Source organism: Oryzias latipes, chromosome 20 (genome assembly GCF_053564925.1).
Source record: "Oryzias latipes strain Hd-rR chromosome 20, Olatipes_Hd-rR_3.1".
Lineage (NCBI taxonomy): Eukaryota > Metazoa > Chordata > Actinopteri > Beloniformes > Adrianichthyidae > Oryzias > Oryzias latipes.
The window spans coordinates 9040106-9052123 of NC_136256.1; the positions used below are offsets into that span (position 1 = coordinate 9040106).

Consider the following 12018-nt stretch of genomic DNA (forward strand, 5'->3'; position numbering starts at 1 on the left):
ACACACTATGATTTCAGAGGTTAATGCATGGCAAAAATAGAACATGAGTGGGTTTGATAATCACAGGCACACAATGGACCAGTGGTCCACCATGTCAGCTCGACGACATAGCAGTGTGTGTCTTTGTGTGACAAACCTGTAAATGTGTTTGTGGTTGTAAGGTTTGCAGGAATATTATTCGAAGATGAATACATTATGTGTTTAAGGCATTTCTTTTCAGTTTTAAGGTTTTATGTAAATTAGGTAAATAGAAATTGACATAAACAACTCTGAATCCTATTGGTCTTATTTATTTTCTGTCTTTTTACTTTAAATAATTATGTATTTTGTACAAAGTAAAAAACAACAAAAACTCCAAATGTAGACGTAGTGAATAGAAAACCATTTTTTTTTATTCCCTAAATTTCCTTTTTGTCATGACTAGAACGCGGAGGAAGGACCCAGATGCTGAAAACCCAGAAAGGCAGAGGCAGGTAAGTGAAGAGGTAAGTATGAGGTTTAATTTTCTTAATGTTTCTTGCAGTTGTTGATGGTGTAGTGGGTAATCGTGGCTGTGGCTCTCGATTGTAGATCCAGAACTTCCAGAGCGGGAGCGAGACAAAGTCTGTGGGCAGGATTCTTGAACCCGGGCGTGGCGTGGTGATCTTGAAGAGCGTGGACGCTCAGTGGGCATGTGGCGTGGCTGTGGTCTAGGTGGGAAACAGAGGCTGTGGCTCACAGTGGCAGGAAACGTCAGCGGTGGAAGGCTGAGGCTGCTGCTGCTCGAGATGGTAAACTCAGGTGACTCTCGTGGCGTGAGAATGTAACCTGAGTGCAGAAGACAAGACAAGGTTAACTTGGTACAGAGGCAAGGGGGCCAGACGTAGAGCTTCAGGAGACTAGGCACCATCAGGGTTAACGGACTGGCGATGATTGCTGGAGCTTGGTCTTCTTAAGAAGAGCAGAGGCTTGATGAGGTGAGTAGTCACAGCTGAGTGAGATGAGCAGCAGCTGCTGGAGGGGGAGGAGTCTGACAGGCCACCATGACACTTTTTTACCAACCAGATCTTACTTGATGTTATTTTATAGCCTACATTGGAAATGAAAGTATCCATAGCAGCAAGGGTTACAAATTAATCCTGTTCAATCATCAGCATGTAAAAAAAAACAATAAAAGTTGGAATGCCTACTGCTTTGCACTGTTTGATTTCATGTCAACATATTATTAATAAGAAGCTTAAGTGTCCATGTTCAATTGTTGGGCATTTTCCCATCCATCCATCCATCCATCCATCCATCCATCCATCCATCCATCCATCCATCGTTTGGGCCGCAAGAAGAACCCAGACGAAGCACCGCCTTTAACGCCTCCCCAGCTCACGTTCTCCAACCGGTTCATCAGTCTGGGAAATGAAGACTCCCCCACAACTGTGAATGGCAACCGCACTGGGGGATCCAGTGGAGACATTGCTGCTGCCGTTTCCTTCACTGGAGCCCAAATGAGGAAGTAAACCCCAGAAGCAGCTCAGACCCGGCGGCCAGCACGTGGAGAAGCAGCTTCTACTAACCGGAGGATAAAATTCCTACGGGACGCGGTGACCGAGCGGTGTGTCAGCCGCGATCCACCACAATCCGCGAATCAAGTAACTAAGACTGCATTTTACCATCTGAGGAATATCTACCGAGTGAGACCCTTTCTCTCTAGAAACAGTGCTGAAGTCTTAATTCATGCTTTTATCACATCAAGAATAGATTACTGTAATGCCCTCCTTTCTGGGGTAAAGAAAACCACTCTTTATCGCATGCAGCTACTCCAGAACTCTGCAGCAGGCCTTTTTTTATGTATGATTTATTTAGAAATTTTTCAAATAAGCAAAAACAAACAATTCAATAGCACAATTACACAGTCAATATAAAAAATTTACAGACTCTTACTATCCACCGTTGATTCAACATCTGACCATCTACGCGTGTCTTGGTCAGCAGGCCTTTTAACGAGAATCAGGAAGCACATTACAAGTCTCTGCACTGGCTCCCTGTCAGCTTCAGGATAAATTTTAAGATTCTTTTAATAGTTTACAAGAGTGTTCATGGTCTTGCTGTCACAAAGCTCTGTTTTGTTTTATCTGTTGTGTCTTGCGTGCAGGTTTGCTGTGGGTTCTCTGCCCCCTCTCCTGTGGCTCTCCATGAGTGGCGCACAGATGTCTGCACTTTAGGCTAATGTGTTTGTGCTCTATTTAAGTGTGTCTGTTTCTGCTCTCTGTGTCTGAGTGTTGCTTTGGTTCAGTCTGTTTGTCGTGGTTCCTTGTGACGATGTCACATTACACTGATGTTGAACAAAACATAGTTTGAGGAAAATTCTTACGACATGGTACTGTCAGGAATCTATGTGTGTATGTATTCCTGCTGTGGAAAAAGGTGGTTGCCTGTTTTTTTGTTTTGTTTTTTTAATTTAAATTACTTTTCAAAATAAAAATAATCAAAACTAAATAATTGGGGAACTTCAGTAAAAGACTGTATAAGGGGGTGGTGACGAGACAGCGGGGGCCAGCTGACTTCCTCTGCAACGCTGGTGAGGGATGTGGCGCGAGGATTTCCCCTTTCACACCTGCAGGCCCCGAATGACAGCTCCACAGGTGGATCTGTTTGTAGTGAGTTCACTGACTTTTTCGCTTTGATGGAAAAAGGAGGAAACCCACCAAAGCCGGGTCGTTAAAGGATCAATGGAGGAAGCATTACCGGGAGGCGTGAATCCCACAGCATAAGACGTGCTTTGTGATCAGAAGCAGGAGGGTTTGCTGCGAGGGGCCACGTCAGAGATGCCAGATTCAACGCTGGTGAGATCGAATGTATTTTTTTTAAGTTACTGGTATACCAGAACACAGCGATTTTTTTTGACACTCTTCATTTTTTTTGGAATAACTGAGTTTCCGGAGTGAAAGTGAACATCATTAAACTGAATTAAGGCTGTAAAAAGTCTATTGCAGAGCCCTTACAATAGCCGAATTGTCAAAATCACCTCTAATCTAAGATTTGATCATCACATGCGTCACCTCTCCTAAGTGTATTTTTTTCCATCTCAAACATATTGCAAAGCTCCGCCCCTCACTCACCCAGTCTGATGCAGAAAAACTGATCCATGCCTTTATCTACTCCAGACTTGACTACTGCATATTCTCCTTGTTGGGATTCCTGTCAGGAGCCTGGGAAAGCTTCAGCACATCCAAAACTGCGCTGGTAGGGTCCTGACAAGGAGACGCAAATTAGACCACATCATTCTTGTTCTTCAGTCACTTCACTGGTTAGCCATTCCTTCCAGAATTCACTACAAATTCTGTCTCCTCACCTACCACCGCGTCCATGGAACTGCCCCTGCCTACCTGAGTGAGCTCCCTTCCCCGGTTCACGACTCCTCCGCTCAGATTTTACTCATTGCCTTCACCAACCAAGGACCAGGCTAAACACAATGGGAGACAGAGCCTTTCAGACTGCTGCTCCTCGATTCTGGAACAACCTCCTAGAATCCCTCAGAGCCCCACAAAGCCTTGACACTTTTAAGAAAGGCTTACAGGCATTCCTTTTTAATAATGCTTTTTCGTACTTTTGTTGTTTTAGTTGTTTTTCTTCGCTCTTATTTGTAAACTATTGTTATTTCTGTTTTACATTGTAGCGCTTTGAGATTTTCCTAAAAATATAAAGCGCATTCTAAATAAAATTTTATTATTATTATTATTTGGGCAGCTCCCAGGCCATTAAGTCCTTTACCTTCATTGAGCACATTTGACCTTAACAAATTAAATTAATTACAAATAAAAAAAAAATGTTCGACCTATCTTAATGTAAAGTTATGTAGCAGTTATAACTTTGTCCTTTGATTAAGTAAGTAATAACTGTATCCTATAGTTTGCTTAATACTCAAAAATGGGGTAACGCTTTATAATAGGAGTCCTTAATAGATTATTTATCAGACATTACCAAGTCCTCAACAAACTATTTACAAAACCATGTAAATACCGTGTATTTATCACTGCGCGAAAAGAGCCAGAATCCTTAATATCTGTTGTGGATACTTTCTTAAATATCTAAAGAATCTGGACCATTTCTGGTGCATATCCAGACATGCAGCATATCTGAAGATATCCGGGCAAAAGATACTGGTTGTGTCTTATTTTGGTCATATCCAAGTTCCGAATATGACCTGAAGTGAAATCTGGGAATATCTGGAGTAAAGATACTAAAGAAGGTAAATATCCTGTAGTATCTGTAGTGTACACTTATCTAAGTGTTGAGGCATTTCTGGTGCATATCCAGACATGCAGCATATCTGAAGGTATCCGGGCAGAAGATACTGGTTGTGTCTTATTTTGGTCATATCTAAGTTCCGAATATGACCTGAAGTGAAATCTGGGAATATCAGGAGTAAAGATACTGAAGAAGGTAAATATCCTGTAGTATCTGTAGTGTATACTTATTTAAGTGTTGAGGCATTTCTGGTGCATATCCAGACAGGCAGCATATCTGAAGGTATCCGGGCAGAAGATACTGGTTGTGTCTTATTTTGGTCATATCCAAGTTCTGAATATGACCTGAGGTCAAATCTGGAAATATCTGGAGTAAAGATACTGAAGAAGGTAAATATCCTGTAGTATCTGTAGTGTATACTTATCTAAGTGTTGAGGCATTTCTGGTGCATATCTAGACATGCAGCATATCTGAAGATATCCGGGCAGAAGAAACTGGTTGTGTCTTATTTTGGTCATATCCAAGTTCCGAATATGACCTGAAGTGAAATCTGGAAATATCTGGAGTAAAGAAACTGAAAAAGGTAAATATCCTGTAGTATCTGTAGTGTATACTTATCTAAGTGTTGAGGCATTTCTGGTGCATATCCTCCGTAGTTACCATTGCCGCTGTAGGTACCATAACCGTTCGGCCTGGAACTTCCCTTCGGGGTCCTTCGACTTGTGCTGACGTCACATTATGTGAATGGCTGTGTGTTGGTCTGATGACGTGTCAGACAGTGATTGGTTTGGACAATTTACGATACTATCTATCTTTTTACCAAGGCTGTGTCCCACCAAGGTGGGGTAGCCTAGACAGGGCACACAATTTTAACTCCCTCCTTCTCTTCCCCAAACCCTCCTCCTTCAGTGTGTGCGTGTGTGTGTGCGTTGGTGTGTGTGTGAGACTGGTCTAAGGCCTGGTCTAAGCCACACCACACTGCACCAGGGTCAGCTGCACACTCCAGTGTGGGCACCTCCACAGCAGGGCCTCAGCCAAGGCTGGTTTCCCCTTGCCGCTTCATCCCAAGACCAGACCTCTACCACACCCTTCCATTCATTCTTACACAAGCCATCCCTGTCCTGAGCAGCCTCTCTCCCCCGCACCACAGTCATCCCTCTTGCATTCAGCGCTCTCCTTACACCCTCCGTCCATCGCATTCGTGGTCTTCCTCTCATTCTCACTCCACTCACATCAGATTCATATACCCTTTTCACCAAACGCTCCCTTTCCATTCTTTCAACATGTCCAAACCGTCCCAGTGCCTTTTGCTCTGCTCTATAGGCCAACTCTCGCATCACACCAGTTCTCTCTCAGATAACTTCATTTCTCACACGATCCATTCGCGTCACACCACACATACTCCTCAAACATCTCATCTCAACTACATTCAGCTTCCTCTTTTCCGCCACTTTCAGACTCCGTTTCAGCCCCATATAACGCTGCAGGCACCACCACACCCTCATAGAATCTCCGTTTCGCATGCCTTTCCAGTGATCTACATTCAATCACTCTCTTCATCCCCCCCCCCCCCATATCTTTCGTACTTCGTTCATTCTAAACTCTACCTCTCCCCCATTCCACCATCCACACAGACACACGACCCCAAATACTGAAAACACTCTACCTCTTCCAACAACTCCCCATTTAATGCCACATTCAATCTACGTTCACCGTTTAACCTCGTAAACCTCATCACCTTACTCTTTTCCACATTCACCAATTTACGATACTACCATAGAAGAAAATATTATGACGTCTGTTGTAAAAGAACAGAGCTGCGAGATAGTATTCGAAAGGTGCCTTTATTAGTGTTATGATTATTATTGAATTCATGTTCTCTTATAGTTTTTTTAATCCGTGCACCCATTGCTTTATTATTGACAGAACGGACCCGGAAGGGAAACATTTAGCCGTGCTGACAAAAATTTCAGCCACGGCTGAACTTAAACTGGAGTAACGAGCGGATTGTGACAACATGTCTTCATAAAATGACAAAGAATATTGTCAGACACAATTTATGAGGGAAAACTCCTTTAGGTTACAAAAGGGAATGTGAAATGAAAATACGTAGAGCCCAAGCAGATGTGAACGCTGCGTAGTTTGTCCAAGTGGGGTTACCGTAGTGTGACGTTATACTCAGTCGAAAGGACCCCGAACGGAAGTTCCAGGCCGAAAGGTTATGGTACCTACACAGTATGTGCACAAGATACTTCAAAAGCACATATATTTTTTCCAGACATATATTGTTTATGACAAATTTGGATTACACATCTGATCTGTTAAGCTGAGTTTGTTCTGCACTTATATTTTCCCACAAATGTTTAAAAACAGGTGTGAAAAGTATTGACAAGTCAACCCAAGTTTGATTAAGATATACAGTAATATCCTCATTGCTTCATCAAAGGTAAATAATGGCACTTCGGGCATACAACAAATTTTGTCATTTTCAACAGCCAATTTCTTCCAGAGCATGTATCTAGTGGCAGGAAAGTATTTTGTGATGTTTTGTAAAACAGTATCTCATATTATACCAATAAAAAAAAACATAAGAAACCTTTTAAAAAACTTTAGGATCGTTTTTGGTAAGAAATCAATGATAACTGCTGCTCCGTTTAGTGTTTTCAGGGAGTGGGTGAAGAAAGTTTTTTTTTTTTAACTTTATTGTTCAAAATGTAAGTACAGCCAGGAGAGCAAACATATTACATGCATTTTACACAAAAACATTCAGGTTTCCACAACTTTCATACAAACATACAGCTTTCTTAAGGCTTTTAGAGATTTAACTGAGATACATTTCAATTAGTTTGATTAACACGGGGGGGGGGGGGATAGAAGATGAATAAAATTAGCATTTATGAATATACAATTTGCCAAAAATAATAATAACATTAATTATTAGTTTTTATTTGAGTTAGGATCAATTTTTTAATGTATCTTAGCATGAATTGATTAGTGGGGTAAATTTTGTGAATGATTTTAAAAGAAACTTCTTTCATTTTTTATTTTATTCATCATAGATTTTTGGGTCACACTCCAGCCCTTTCTCTAAATGCTGCCGGGAACAAAACGTCTTCAGTAGTTTCGAAGCCGCAAAATAACACGAGGAGAACGAACAACCGTGACGTCTTACCCGAGCTCCAGTAAAGTGAAATTTGATTGGTCACGTTCTGCAACGTGACCAATCAGCTGTCAAGTTACAGCGCTCCGCGCTCCCATGACGCAATCTGTTTGAAAACAATGGCGGCACGGAGCGTTAGGTCCGAAGATGAAGACGGAAAAAAATAATAAAAGTTTACCGTAGGAGACATGGACACCCTCTAGTAAGCGAGGCCGACCGCGTCCTCACAACGAAAAGACCTCAGAGGATCCGGGAGTTGGCGCCAGTGACCCGGCCGAGCCGATAAGTTCAGGTAAAACTTTTGATCTAGTAAATGGGCATGTTTATATTCGGGGCTTGGAGGCTACGGGGTTATATTTAACCAATTCCGGGGGCCATTTTAAATAACAAAAATAAACCACATCCTTCCCTTTTTTCAGGATAAGAGTCTTCATCTGAAGCGATTGAAACATAATCACAGAGGCTGGACGACGTGGAAAAAACCAAGAGAAGCTACAAGAACACTGGACACGACACCCCCCGAAGTTTCCGTATGTATCTTCCGTGTGTAAAAATATTTTGTGCTGAAAAACTTCGCTTTTGTATAAAACTTCAAGTTACCCAGAAACATGTCATCACCTAACGGACAAACGTCGAGCAGCGACTTTAACGCAGTAAACAGCAGAGGACGTGACCGTACAGATTAAATGAAGTGCGTGGAGGGGATGGGGGATTGGGGGGTGGAATCCGCGGCACACGTCTGTGCAGAACCGGGGCATGTGATCTGTATGGATCATGGATCATCCGCGCAGCCTAGTAGCTTCTCCTGGGATTCGGTGTCAGACCGTAAAACCTCATCGCCCGCGGGACGTCATCACCGCACCCACACTTTATTTATTTATTTGAAGTTACAGACAGAGGACTCATATGGTGTGTGATTTGATCTATAAACATATTCATCTTTGCTAATTATTGCGTATTCTCGTGCGGTTAAGGACAAATGTTGGAGACCCTGGGCACTATGTCAATTAGGTTTCTTTTAGGCAGTGGCGGTTCTACACTGACTTACTCCCTGGGCGAGTAACCCCACCAGCGCCCCCCCCGCACATATACAAAATTTGACAACAACATCCTGTTTTTTTCCCTATCTTCTATTTAGCCATTTTACACAAAAAATGCATGACTTTTCTAGACTCGTATTACAGCGGGGGTCAAACTCAGTCACACAGGGGGCTAAGTTAAAAACACGCTTAAGGTTTTGGGCCGAAGAAGATAAACATTTACTGAACACACTAAAGCTAAACTTTTAAACCTTTTAAACTGAACTTTTTGAACATAAATATGAATAAAAACAGGAACACAAGTTAAACCTTAAATAACTTGTAATATTTTGCTCTCCATAGAAATATATTCTGTCAAAATTATACAAATATGAACATGCTGCAGAACAAAACAAAGAAAGGAAATATTAATAAGAAATTAAAAATCAAATAATTCCGTTTTTTTGCTCTTTTATAATTTTTTAGAGAATTCTTTTAGAGCTAGACACCTGCTTCATTTTTAGCAATAATTTCTTAATGTGTGACGTCCTGTGTGTGTCTTTGTGAAACATATCAGAGGGATTAGATCTAAAAAATAAAACTTCTTGTGATTAATATGTTTAGGTCTTATAAAACATTAAAGACTAAATCTTAGAACTCATCAATGTGATTACTCCAGAAATATTTGGCATTTCCCTAAATTTGTGCAACACCAACAGCAGAAATCCTCCAAAAAAACTCAATCCATAAAAAATGGTCTGCCCCCACCACCCCTCCCCCTCCCCTTCCCTCTGACACACGCGGCTCCGTCTCTATGACGGGAGGCGCAGCTGCGGCCCAGAGTTGATTTTCAGATAGAAAAAGACTCCCAATCACCTGTTAGTGTGATTCAGCCAGCCACCGGCGAGTTGCGCCCCCCTCTCGAGTTTTTTGACTTATGTTCCAAAGACTAAGGCAAAGAGGTGTGGCCGCAAATGTCTTGCAGCAGAGGGCGGTGGTCACGTGCGTGTCGGATCTGCCGTGTCAGAGCAAGGAATTGTGGGAAATAATCCCCATTGCCTGCTTTTGTCGAAATTGGGTTGAGCACGGGTGATTGTTCTGGCAAATTCCTTTTCATGTGCCTGTTTTACGTTGTTTCACTCTGAGTTATTTCATCTTTTTTTTTTTTTTTTTTTTTGCACCATAAGTGTGAAGAGCAAATAGGATGAAGACATTCTTAAGAGTCTGATGTATCAAAATAAAAGTGTTAAGTGTCAGCGGCTGAAGCAATTTCAAATTCATAGCTACAAGCTTCCTCTTTGAAAATCGGAGACACCACGTAGACATCTATCGTACCACAGCACAATATGTGCGTAACGCATGCATCGGGCACCGCAAATGCCGCCCCCTATGAAGTGCCGCCCTGGGCGACCGCCCACATCGCCCATATCAAAAACCGCCACTGCTTTTAGGTTCTACGTGTTGGGCGGCCGCGGCGTCACTCCTCCCGATTCCCCCGCTGGAGTGGCAGATGTCGCCCCCCACCGCCGTGGGGCCTGTGTAGCGCGGGCGGCACGGAGACACGGGGGTCCACCGGCAGCTGCGCCCGAACCGGCCGCACAGGGTCCGAACGTCGGCACCCCTCTCGCTAGGGGCGCCGGAGGAGGGAAGGAGAGGCTAGGAGCCTGCGGGGCGAGGGTGGAGCGCAGGCGCCCATATGTCTCTGCACTTCTGTCAAAAGTGGCAGGAAAATATACGTCTGTATGTATGCACTACGAGCTCCTCATGGGAGCGTGAATTCAGCGCGGCAGGAAACATCGTCACCCCGTTAAGATCCTCACTGATAGCTGACACGGTTAACATGCTGGTGTTCCGGTCACGAAACATGAAGACGGACGAATAAAAGCAGCAGAACGATTCACTAAAGCAGCCAAACAGACAAACACGTGTTCACTTTTTTTTTGCACTTTAAAAAAGGTTGTTCATGTTTAGCCTATGTTGAACCTTTCCTGCGAGGACTTTTCTCTTTCTGACCGTGGTCGGAAAACGTTGGCGGATCTTCCTTTGGGGTTATAAGCTACATGCGTTCTTGAGTTTGCCACTCGGCCGCTGGGGGGTTTTGTGTTGGGCAGGTGCCCGTATTCTAGAACATTGGCCATAACAGCAATGTTACTGTAATCTAACAGACTTCTTATTTCTTTCAGATTCTTGTCCATCACAAACACAAGAACCTCGGAGAGCAGCTCCAGTGGAAGGTCCGGGCAGATGACAAGTATGTTTCTTTCTCACTATTGTTTTAGGAAACTTGACAAGAACTTCAGTCAGTTATAAAATATTGTCTTTTTTTTAGCTTCAGAACACCGCACAATGAGGAGATGATGGCAGCAGTGAAAGATGTGGAACCAAATTGGAGTTTCCACCAAGTTAGAAGTAAGCACCAACATGAAGTTGGATTTACACAACTCGCCATAAGTTAGAGATAATGTGAGAGACTCAATGTCAATAATCAGTGTTACTTTCTTTTCAGAGATTTTTTTGAAAAGGATTGCAATTGTATTAGTGTGATAGACAGCTCATTTAGTGTTTCCATGTCTTAAGACCAAACACTAAGTTACAATAACGATATAGCATTGACAATGGATAATTAAGATAAGCCACTGTGACAGTCTGCATGAAACATTTTGAATATTCCAATTTGGAAACATGTTTGCAATATGTTTGCCTCATCTTCTGTACATTTCATATTTCCATCGACTAGGAGCTTGCAATCGAGCTATTGACTGTCTCAAGTGCAAAGAGAGAGAATGGAGATGGAAGCAAGGACGAGGTCAAAAGGAGGACCAGTCAGCATGATCAGGTGAGTTGTCCTATTTGTGACCTTGTTTCATTTACTCGGGTCGTGCATGGTCCAGTTGAACTGTGTATGTGTGTGTATGTTGTTTCCTCTGATTAAAATAATATTTTCCTTTCCTGTTGGTCCACAGTTCTTCAAAAAGAGGGTCAAAATTGCTGAGAAGATTCTCAATCAAGAGGATCTGTCATATATAAAAAGAGCCAATGCAAACTATGTCAGCGACGAGGAAAGTGACGAGGACAAACCATCTAATTATCAAGCCTCGCCAAAGTGGCGCTCCACTAGACTAACCAGGGTGATGCTGAAATGCCATAAAGCCTGGGATGAAAACTGGAGGAGTGGAATTAAGCCAAAATTACGCACGAGACACTCAGCTGGCTTTACTGAAGGAAACCCACCACCAGTCAAGAGCTGCTATCTGGCAGAAGAGAAAAAAAGGATGCATGTTTGTTTGTGGTTTTTGACTTACTTATTTATTTTGTAATAAAATATTTTTGAGTAATACCGGTTTTCTGTTACCTTTTATTTCTTATATATTTTTGAGATGACTGGTATCTTGAAATATCCTGACTTACATCACTAGTGTTCGTTCTTCAGATATGTCTGCTGGCCATATGTTCCAAATCCTAACTGCAGATATGAGTGGTATACGGACATCAGGTATCAACAGATATGAAATGGAGAGAATCCTGAAATATCCTGAACTCAGATATCACTGGTGTTAGTTCTTCAGATATGCCTGCTGGCCATATGTTCCAAATCCTAACTTCAGATATGACTAGTAT

The 12018-nt window shown here is 42.4% G+C and overlaps 1 long non-coding RNA gene across 1 annotated transcript; it reads left to right on the forward strand.

The window, feature by feature from the left end:
- The first annotated feature begins 7865 nt into the window (after window positions 1-7865).
- On the forward strand, window positions 7866-10909 carry LOC144988289 (uncharacterized). Its single transcript, XR_013652146.1, has 3 exons — window positions 7866-7911; window positions 10584-10651; window positions 10730-10909. It is a non-coding gene; the product is annotated as an uncharacterized LOC144988289 (long non-coding RNA).
- The last annotated feature ends 1109 nt before the right edge of the window (window positions 10910-12018 follow it).